Below are 11,782 nucleotides of genomic sequence, written 5' to 3' on the forward strand. Positions count from 1 at the left end.
GAGAAATAGTCAGGAATGTTAATGCAGCCTGCAGAGCACCTCAGTGGTTTGGCACCACTTTAAAAGGGTGTTCAGAGAAGACCCAGCCTGGGGAATATTATGACCCATGGATCGCAAACCTGGCTTATGGGCACAGTTGCGCTCCAACTCTCCACCTGCAGCCTGCTGGCAATAGCTTACCCAAGCCCCTATGTGAGGCTCCATCCCTGGGGTCCAACTGTGGAGTCCCAGAGTGGCTGATTGGCCCACTGGCCCTACTTAAACTAGCAGCAGGAACAGGAAGCTGTTTTGAACACCTGCGCTCTGGACTGTGTACCTTGTGTGTCCCACTACTACTCTTGCTCCCCAGGCTTGACTCCTGGCATCTGACTTGTGGTTCTTCACCTCTGGTTTGTCTTCTGCTTCTCAACTACTTTGTATCCTGACCTGGCCTAATTCTGGTTCCTGACTTGTGGTTTTGATCTCCAGTGTGCCTCCTGCTTCTGACCTCATGGTATCCAGGCCCAGCTGACTCTTGACTCCAGTCTCATGACTGTGGATTCTGCCTCTATTAGGTCTGGCTAACCATAACCTGGCTGTGACAGAGAGTTGCTTGGCTACAATGGCTCCTAGTCTTCAAAGGACCAGGTAAGGAGAACAGGGACTCCAGAGTCACTACAGAGGCACAGGGCCTCCCCATAAAAGACCCCGTTGTGACGGGTTGGATCACAGAAACCCCCTTGGGAGCTGCCACCCGATGTGCAAAGACTACCCCTGCTCCTGTTTCCCCTGCCAGCTCAGGACTCCAGCACCCTGTCTTGCTGAGCCAGACACTCCTGTTTGGCTCCAGACACAGATCCAGGGTCTGAATCACTCGTCCCAAAGCTGCAGGTTTACCTGAAACCAGCTCACAGTAGTGTGCTTGTCTCTAGCACTCAGATGCCCAATTCCCAATGGGGTCTAAACCCAGATAAATCCGTTTTACCCTGCATAAAGCTTATGCAGGGCAAACTCATAAATTGTTTGCCCTCTATAACACTGATAGAGAGATATGCACAGTTGTTTGCTCCCTCAGGTATTAATACATACTCTGAGTAAATTACTAAATAAAAAGTGATTTTATTAAATACAGACAGTAGGATTTAAGTGGTTCAAAGTAGTAACAGACAGAACAAAGTAAGTCACCAAGCAAATAAAATAAAATGCGCAAATCTATGCCTAATCAAACTGAATACAGATAATTTCCTCACCAGTTCCAGAGTGCTCCCGTTTACAGGCTAATCTCCTTTTAGCCTGGGTCCAGCAATCACTCATACCCCCTGTAGTTACTGTCCTTTGTTTCAGTCTCCTTCAAGTATCCTGGTGGGGAGCGGGTGGAGAGGCTCCTTCTTTAGCCAGCTGAAGACAAAATGGAGGGGTCTCCCACGGGTTTAAATAGACTCTCTCTTGTGGGTGGAGACCCCCCCTCCTCCCTCCTATGCAGAGTCCAGCTCCAAGATGGAGTTCTGGGGTCACCTGGGCAAGTCACATGTCCCTGCATGACTCAGTCTTTACAGGCTGAAGCCATGTTCCACATGGTATCTTGCATGTCTCCAGGAAGACTTCTCATGTGAATTGGAGCATTCCAAGATGCATTGTTCCCCAAGTGTTTCCTGATCAGGTACTTAACCTGGCGAATTCCTTCCTAAAGAAGCTGACCAAATGCCTCACAGAGCTTACTTAGAAACCAAGCCAGCATACAGTCCATATTCTTAGCCTCGAGTAGAAAATGATATATATGTACAAATAAGATGAATAGATATAGTAGACCATAACCTTTACGGAGATATGTTACATGGCACAGGCAGCACAAAACATATTCCAGTTATGTCATACATACATTTATAAGCACCCCCTCCCCATAAAGCCTTATGGGGTACACTGTCACACCCGTGTCTTAAGCTGTTTCCTCAAGATCTTCATGACTGTTGAAGACAACCCCCTGCAGATTCTGTGGGCATGGGGAAGACACCATGAGGGGAACCTCAAACTTTTCCTCCTTCCCTGAGCCTCATCATGGGTTTTTGCACAGGAGGGGATTATCATGGGATTGATCTAGTGGGCTATCTGGTAAATGTTCTTCGATACATGAGATGGAGGTCAGACATGTAACTCAACTCATCTGATAAATGGGCCAAAGGTGAAATAGTAGAAGTTATGATAACTCTGTAACTCAGAGATGTTTCTGTGAATTTTTAAAAGCTAATACATGGAGAAAATAAGCTGTGATGGTCATTGCTTTTTATTAAATTGCAAAAGACATGATCTCTCTGCAAATTTCATGATTTCTTGTGTTTCAGATCAAGTTAATTCATTTTTATGATAGCTCTCCCTTCAGAGGCTTGGAGTTTCACAGACAGTTTTGTGACCATTTACATAATTATCTAACTGGACCACTCTTTGTCATCCATCATACTTTTTCTCCCTGAGGACCCTGTGATTTTCTCTGCAATCTTTTGAAGTTCAACCCACAATTTCTGGGGTGTAGGTATTGGTTTGATTAACTTCAAAGAGACGCACCACTGACTATCACATCAGCCTGTCAGTTGGCCTCCAGCAGACATTATGATTGTGAAAGGAACTGAGTGATTGTACCGTAGGTATCTTTTTCTGAGCAATGGCGAAATAATTAAAGATGAAGGTTAAACAATGTCATTTGAAAATGTGTGGCATTGCTAACTTACAGCATCTGCTGTAGCTTTAAATTGAGTGGCGGAGAAATTAGAAAGAAATTCAACCCATTTTCAGTGTATGCAGTACCTCCATTACTCACTATTTAACTATTCCTGGGTCAGTGTTGGAGATGGAACAGAATTACAACCATTCTTTTAAATCCCTCTTTCAGAACTTTGGAAGTTTGGATAAAATGGGACCTGGAATTGTACTGTCCCTTGGTTTTGTTACACCAAAATTGACTGAAGGGTTTTTGTAAACCCCAAACCACCCAGTGTTCCCCACTTCTAAGGACTAAAGGAGAAACCCACTTTCCCTTTTTCATACTGGAAAAATTATAAATGTATCCCCTGCTTATTAGTAATTTGCCCCAGGCAGTTTTTTTAGGAGAGATCTGAAGACAGCAGCTGGCCCAGTAGAGAGCACCAGAACTATTTACTTGTGTGATAGAAGCAATGATTGAGGTAATGCTGGAGGAGGGAGGACTTAAAGGAAAAAGTAGGAGAGTATTTTCTGAACTACTCCAAATCTTAATGTAGGCTTATTTTCACATTCTAGGGTTTAGGTTCATATTTGAGCTGGTTCTTATCCCCCGCCTCCAACCCTGCAGAACCAGTCTCTAATTTCTATCAACCAGGGACAAAGAGATCAGCACCTTAGTGCACCTTGCAAATTGAATCTGATTCTATTTTAAGTTTCAGATTGGTTGGGATAAACCTTCCCCATAAAAAGTGCAATACTTATGGTCAATGTAGGGAGATGGGCATTAGTCTCAATGGGACTTATGTAGGGGCACTGTGGGAGAATGTGCATAGCTCTCAGCAGCTAATACATGGGCAGTGTGGAGAGACTATATGTTTGTACTAACATGAGATGGATTATTTGGGGAGACCAGACATTGGCACTTATGATAGGTGTGCATGGGCAGCTAGGGGAAAATAAAGGTTAGTGCTAATGGGAGATACACATGGGCGTAGTCATTGGGCCATTTCCCTAATGACATGAATTGAATGGAATACAAGCTGCTTAATGAGAAAGCATCATAAATGGAAATGAGGCTGGAATTCTGAATATCCACTGAATTAACCACATTGTGACCATAATAGTCACAGACTGTCTAATGACTTCTACCAAATTGAATACATAGGTCTTGATAGAACTGTATTTTAGATACAAACATAGGGTGTTTCCCTAAATCTCCTATTGGTTGTTTAGCACATCTCAGTTGCCTTGATATTTAAAATCTGAGAGAGCACAGCCACTGTACAAATCAGTTTGCTGCCATACAAATTCATATAGGGCCTCTTGTACAAGCAGTATCCTACAATGCTTTCGAGGGTTACGTGATACAATTACAAGTTAAAAAAGATATAGTGGCAGAGGGAGTGAGAAATTAACTATTCAAGTCAATGGAACTAGTTATGTGTCAAGGTAAGCACCAATATAACTATTTGCAGAACTAGGACCTAATATTAAAACAGTCAAATAATTGAGTGGTATATATTTTGGTAACAATTCAAACAGACTTTCCTTTGCTCACACCAGGGTGGATATATTTAAATCACTGATTTTAATAGTAATTTAAACTAACACGCAGGAAACCTTGATTTAAATAATTGATTTTTAATCTTGTTTTGCATTTGCACTTTAGAAAGGTTCACTCTCATTGGCTGTTAACCATTTAAACAAGTTGATTAGCAACCAAATATGGCCTTTGCATTAAATTTGGTGGTATTTTTTGCTAACCAGGAGGATACACCGTATGTATACACATTTATTTAAGCAATTATGTAGCTTAACATACATTTATTCGGCGTCTTAAGTTTTACTAGAGATGAGTGAATAATAATTGCTTTTTTTTGGTTTGGTGGCAGAACAAAAAAGTCCCCTCTCCCTTTATTCTCTCTCCCCTCGCAAAGGTTTATTTCAAATCAAAACAGATTTTTTTTCTCATTGAAATGACACCCCCCCCCCCCCAAAACACCTCGTTTGGATTGAAACAAAACTCTTTGTATGTTCAATTGAAACAACATTTTTGACATTTTTTGTTTAGAAAATGTCATTTCCATTTGATCTTTTATTAAAATAAATTTTTCAAAATGGTTTGTTTAGTTTTTCTAAATAAACTATTCAAAATTTTTGCTTTTTTTTGACAAAGCTGTTCACCAGATTTGACCCAAATTCATTAATTGTTTCAGTGCCATGAAAAATGCCTTTTAATACATTTTTTAATCACTGAAAAAATTTCACCTAGCTCTAATTTTTACACTTTTGTTTATTATGTTAAAAATGGTGAATGACACATTTCTTATTTATTAGATTGTTTATTTGAAATTTGTGTCAAGCTGCATTTCAATGCAAATTGGAATTTAGTTAAAAATATACAAAACCAACATTTTACAATTTTTCTTATTTAAATAAAACTAACTTGCATACATAAAGGAAAAAATAAGTTTATCAAAACATACCTTGCATTTAAAAGTAACTGATTTATTAAACAAAGTAAGTAATTCTAGTTAGTGAATTGATGGATTATTTCTGGTCACCATGGGCCAGAGTTTCAGAGGTATTTGGGCACATAAAGCTACAGCAATTAGTCTGGTGGGGATTTCAAAAGTGCTTGAGTCAGTTGGGTGCCTAACCCCACACTAGCTTAGAAGGGATTCATGAGGCTGAGAAGTGGCCACAAGTGAGGGGAATTAGGTAGCTTAAGTAATCTCCTAAATGATGATGGAGCCCAGGAGCACCGGAAGCTTCCTAGAAGTGGAGGGAATAATGGCATTTGAACCACGAGCCTATCCTCACACTGCCTCTTCCCCTGAGGCCCCGCCCCTGCTCGCTCCTCTCCACCCTCTTTCCCCTACCCCATTTCACTTGCCCTTAAGGCAGATAAAATGTGATTGGGCCATGGACCCTGGCTTTCCCTGTTCCGGCATTCCTGATGGAGCTAGGCGGCGCTTGTATTGAGCCAGGAAGCTGGCAGCAGAAAGGGGGCTGCAGTGATGGAGCCTGTAGCCACTCTCTGGATGTAAGAGAGGGAAGGAAGGAACCTTGGGGAGAGGGGTAGGAAAAGACTCAGGGAAAGGGCAGCAAGGTTTAAAACTGTGTAGATCTTGGCTGCTGATTAAAGCATCCCTGAACTGGAACCATGAGTAGAGGGCGGGCCTGGGTTCCCCTGCCAGCCAGTGGGGAAGTGGCACAGTCTGGGCAGTGGTTGGGAAGACTGCCGGAGACAGTGTGTACAAAGGGACATTGATACCCTGAAAGGGGGAAAACACATAGTGACCTGGCCGAAGGGCCAAGCCACGAAGGGCCAGCACCTGGAATTGCAGAAAATGGGGGGAAAAGGCAGGAGGGTGTGCAGAGAGCAGCAGAAGGGGGTGTAAGACCTGGAAAAAGCTAATCCTGAGAGCGGCCAGGAGGAGGCAGCCTAGCGGTGAAGGTACCCCATGACACTCCCATTGACATCAATGGGAGTTAGGACCTAACCTGCTTACGAATGAAGAAACTATTCTCTCTGTGTCTGCTAGCAAAACTGATACCCAGAGTGCTTAAGACAAAAGCTTTTGTGCACAACAGCAATTGTCAATACAGTATTGACATTTGAGGGAAAAATATATCAGTATTTGGTCCATTGTATAGACTGAAAAAAATATAGATACTTAATGCTGTACATGACCTTGTGACAGATTTATAAAGCTTGAGTTGACAAAAGTTAAAGACGTTTTCTGTATATAACTCATTCTATATATAACTGATTCTGTATATAAATAATGAAGCAGTACCCTTTAATTCTCTAAAATTTGATGCAGGATATTAATTTAAATGATTATGGTAAATTTAGGCCTTAATATAGATTATTTTAATTTAAAATTTAATTTTAAATAGGCTTATTTTTAAAAAATGTATTTAATTTAAATAAAATTTCCAATGTAAGTGAAAAAAATCGGATTGATTTTTATCATCCTGGCTCACAGAACCTACTGAATAAAACTGAAACTGATAGACAAGAATGCATTCTAGGAAGTTGTTATGCTCTATTTGATCAATGACCCTTGAACTAAAAAAACTACTATCAACAGGCTTTCACACAATAAGCTCTAAAAAAGCCATTATGGACAATCCAGTAAATAATACACTGCATGAAAAGATTGTAATTACTAGTGTAATAGTCTAGTGAGTAAATAATACATTCTTTATAAGGTCTGTAATTATGTATTTATCTGACCTGTAATTAAGGAGTTTTTTTTAAATGTGTGTCATACAGTAGGTAACCTATAAATAAAACACACACACAAGCACCATGAAATGCAGATACAAAGCTTATGTCTATGCAAGATTAAATGTTACACTTAAACTACTCAAGCAAGAGTAGAGAGTTAGAGTTAAAAACCGGGCTGACTGTATCTCTAATTTGCCCAGCGTTCTCTCTGGGAAGTATTTGCAGAAATGTGATGGAAATCATGGAAGAGTATGAGATGCTGGCTTCTCCTCTATGCACTAACTAGACACAATGCTATGAATTGTGACTCTGAAATACCAGGTTTTATGCTTTATGTTAGATCCGTACTGGAAAGGAACCTTTTATAGCAACTTTTTGTTTTGTTTTTTCCACAGAACAAATTCATGGTGATCTGATCCTAAGGTCTGCCTGAGGCTGTGCTATACATGGGACCCAAACAAGATACTGATGGCTCTAATCCCTTTTTTTGCTCCCCTCATCCTCAGCATTGACCTGGGCTGGTTAGTATCCCTAATTTATGGCTGCCTGCAGTGGTGTCTAAGGCTGTTTTAGAAGCCTGGGATCAGTGGAGTGCAGTGTACTTGAGACACATTGTTTCCCTCCCCCCACACACCGTGGCATGCCCCTTATGCTGGGAGTTCTTAAAGGTGAGGGTGAAGAGTTGCCTATGCCAGCTCTAAATCATCAGGGATGGGAATCCCAGTTGGCCACTTAGGCAAGCTGTAAGGCTCCCTTGTGCCCCCTGAGCATCACATCAGGATCTGACCTGACCAGTCTATGTGAGCAGTGTCTGAAAGAGCTCTTCTGTGGCATTTAGTGATGAACTGGTGAAGAAGACCACAGGAGCAGACAGTGTTTGCACACACACACCTCCTTTGCCTAGGTGATCCCCATCCTCGAGACTCTGGAGTGGCAGGAGTGCCTTTCTGCAGAGGCTACTCTACCTTAATTGTTGGAGTAGCCTTTGCAGTCTGATGGTGAGGTTCTTTGCTGCATCTTCCCAGTAGCTGTGAGGTGTAATTCCCAGTGCAGATAGGCACACACTTGCTAGCTTAGCACCTAAAAATAGAAGTATGGATATGGCAGCATAGGTACCTACCCAGACAGGATTGTACACGGGTGGCTAGCCTGAGCCTCTGTCTTACTGCCGCGGCCACACTGCTGTTTTTACCACCCTAGCTCGAGCAGAGTTAGCACGTGTATGTCCACCTTCACTAGGAATTACAATCCCAGCTACTGTGTAGACATACCCTAATGGGTGCAGCACAGAACTCCACTCAGGAAGGTGTGCTAAAGTGGCTTTAACTCACCTATGCACCCTCCAGATCCTGGAATACGGCCGGGATTGGGGAGGCCCCCGGCATAACTAAGAAAGCCTTGAGGGCCTATCTAAGTTACAATGGCCTGCTGGAGTTGCCCTGGGAGCTGTCTGGAATCTCTGCAGTGATGCATGGTGCAGCCCCACTTCTGGACACCACTCATGCCCAGGGCATGCCCTCTGAGTCAGGACTTGTGAGAGGATCCTTGAAAAGCAGCCATATAGCTGTTGTCAGCAGTGCCGATCCTGGAGGCAATTCTTCTCTGTCTAGATACACAGCTTTTAGAGCTACTTTGTGGCACTTAAAGTGGCAAAGTGGCTGTAGCTGGGGTGACCATCTCACCCCTAGACTGCCTCCCCATTCCACTCCTCTTTGAACCACGCTGTTCTGTCCTGCCCAGGCTTGTCCCCTGGCTCCATACAAGGAGCAGGGTGATGTGCTGTATCAGGGCTGCACACCTGCCCAGGCTGGTTCAGCAAAACTGTACCAGTTCCACTCCAAGAAAGCTGATGGAGGAGGTAGGATTTGCTCCAACAGAAAAGCCATTTTTCCCATGATAATGAACTAGAATAATTGGGGATTTTCATTCTACTTCAGTGTAAGAGGAGTTTCCTTAGAACAGTGGTTCCCAAACTTTAACAACCTGTGAACCCCTTTCACTAAAATGTCAGGTCTTGCGAACCCCCTCCTAAAAATGAATATTTCTAGGGATTTTCTCCTTTATCTGAGTATAAATTATAAAAGCAGTGATCTTAGAAATGTAAAATTTGTTTTTATGACATGCTTATTACACACTATTTATTATTAAGTGTCCCTGGCCTCTGTTTGCCAGAAGCTGGGAATGAGCGACAGGGGATGGATCACTTGATGATTACCTGTTCTGTTCATTCCCTCTGGAGCACCTGGCTCTGGCCACTGTCAGAAGACAGGATACTGGGCTAGATGGACCCTTGGTCTGACCCAGTAGGGCCATTCTTATGTTCGTATTTATCATTACAGTATTTTTATTACATTATGAAAGTGGCAACATTCTTTCGAGATCCCACTTTCGTAGCGTTTCATCAAGGAATATCAGATGTGAAACAGCCTGAAAGTATTTAAGAAGCCAACTCAAAGAGTTCCTCCTACACAAGCATTCAGGTCTTGAGCAGTCCAGGCAAACAACGCATGTTACAATAAAGCTTAAACTTGTTCGTCATAATAACTTTAAAAACAATACTAGCTGCCTATTTAATTTTAAAAACAGCAAAAAATATCCACCTCCCTTTCCATTTCTTATAAGGAGTCTTGAAGTTTAAATCTCCTCAGTGTGATAGATAGACTTGCTTTGATCCTCTTAGCTCTTGGAAGTCCAGGGGCTCTGGGCTGCTGACCCCGTGCTGCCCAGGGTTCCTAGGGACAGCTCTGTTCGCCATTAGGGAATTTTTTTCCGAGAACCCCCTGCAATATTTCACAAAGCCCCAGTTTGGGAACCACTGCCTTAGAAGCTATTCCAGCTGTTGGTACTGATCTGAACAGAATTGCATTATTGTGATTTAGGAAGAAATGCAAATGTGCAGTCTCAGCACTAAGAGATTGGGAATGCATTTAGCTGTCATGACAGATGAAGATTCATGAGGCTGGGCTGTCACCATGTGAGGCAGTATAACAGAATATGGCATCACTCCTCAGAGTTTCTGTTTTCTTCCCCTGCCACATGACATTTTATCTATTAAATAGGGTTAAGGGCCCTCTTGTCATGAGGATTAATACAGAAAATCTACATCAAAGAGGCCTTTGCCCTTTTATTTCTTGGAAAGCTTCTCTCAGTGTGGTTTAGCAGTGCAGCAGAAGAAAGCGGTGTAAAGAAACAGAGAGGCCTAGGAAGGGGCAGAGTTTCAGTAACGATGTTCCAGGATGGAAGATAGACAAGGTAGATTATACAATTCTCACGTGAATTTGGCAGCACTTCTATCCCTTGCTGATCTAACAGAGAGAGTTCAGGCCCTGGGCCTGGATCAGCTATCTAGTAGTAGAGGCTACTATCACTAGGCCACAAGTTGGGTACACCTATAATGCTCTTGAATGTTTTATTTTTCCCTTGAGCATCTCAGCAGCCAAATGATTCAATTTACATTAGTGCCTCTCTCTCTCTCTCTCTCTTTTCAGGCTTCCCAGACTGAGCTTCATCCCCAGGAGGGTTACTCCACAAGCTCCCGTAGCCTTAATCAACATAAACCTTCAGCCCAGCAGCCAGGTGCCACAGTATGGTTCGTTTACAAGGTAAGTACATACGAGAAGTGACAAGTCCAGAATTAGTAATGCAATTCTTCTGTCATTTTTATCATTGGACCCTGCAGGGAGGATCTGATTAAATGGATATTCAACTCTTTGCATTAATGTGCACCCAATTTTAATTTGCATTTCATTAACAGCACAAAAAGCTTAATTTTATTATTTGCTTTTGGAAAGCAGATCTCTGCTAACAAGCAGCTACACATAGTTGCTAAAATATGATACGAGCGACTTTATCTGGTATCTTTCTCCTTTTTCTTTCTTTTCCCTTTCTCCCCCCAGTATTTAACTTCAGTTTCTATTCTGCTTGATATAAAGTGCAACATCCAAGTCATCTTCCAAACTAATTTACTTCACATATTGTTTTGTCTTCTAGATCCTTCATGCAAGAATAATAGACCAGGGGTCTCAAACTCAAATGACCAGGAGGGCCACATGAGGACTAGTTCATTGGCCCAAGGGCCGCATCACTTGCCCCCAGCCCTGCCCCTACTCCACCCCTTCTCCAAAGTCCCCACCCCAAATCCGCCCCCTCCCTGCCCCCAGAGGGGTGTGGCGGGGGCTCAGGGCAGGGAGTTGAGGTGCAGGGTGCGGCAGGGGGCTCAAGGCAGGGAGTTGGGGTGTGGGGTGCAGGAGGGGTGAGGGGTGCAGCAGGGGGGCAGGGTGCAGGGTGCGGCAGGGGGCTCAGGGCAGGGGGTTGGGGTGTGGGATGCAGCAGAGGGCTCAGGGCAGGGGGTCGGGGTGCAGGAGGGATGTGGGATGTGACAGGGGGCTCAGGGCAGGGGATTGGGGTGCAGGCAGGGGGCTCAGGGCAGGGAGTTGGGGGGCAGGGTGCCTGAGGGCTTCAGGCTCTGGTCCGGAGCCGCTTACCTAAAGTGGCTCTGGGGTGGCAGCGGCGCACACCACTCCGCGAAGCAGCTGGAACGATGTCCCTGCGGCCCCTGGGGAGGGGGAACGCAGGGCTCCGCGCGCTGCTTGCCGCTCCTCCCCCGAAGCTCCCATTGGCCGTGGTTCCCCATTCCTGGCCAATGGGAGCTGCGGGGGGAGGGAGGAGTGCCTGGAAATCAGGGCAACACACTGAGCCTTCTGCTCCTCCCCCTCACACCCCGGCCGCAGGGACGTGATGCCAGCCGCTTCAGGGAGCAGCGCGGGGCTCGAGGGGGGCAATCCCACGGGTGTAGTTTGCCCACCCCTGGCCTGGAGGTAGCCGGGAGGGGAGCGGGGGGCGCGCAGTCCGCTTGGCGGGCCGCAGGAA

The 11,782-nt window shown here is 44.2% G+C and overlaps 1 long non-coding RNA gene across 1 annotated transcript; it reads left to right on the forward strand.

Annotated features, from left to right (window-relative positions):
- The first annotated feature begins 473 nt into the window (after positions 1-473).
- LOC135972717 (uncharacterized) lies at positions 474-11,147 on the forward strand. Its single transcript, XR_010589197.1, has 4 exons — positions 474-627; positions 7,309-7,434; positions 10,402-10,515; positions 10,904-11,147. It is a non-coding gene; the product is annotated as an uncharacterized LOC135972717 (long non-coding RNA).
- The last annotated feature ends 635 nt before the right edge of the window (positions 11,148-11,782 follow it).

The sequence above is a fragment of the Chrysemys picta genome, chromosome 7 (assembly GCF_011386835.1).
Source record: "Chrysemys picta bellii isolate R12L10 chromosome 7, ASM1138683v2, whole genome shotgun sequence".
Taxonomy (NCBI): domain Eukaryota; kingdom Metazoa; phylum Chordata; order Testudines; family Emydidae; genus Chrysemys; species Chrysemys picta.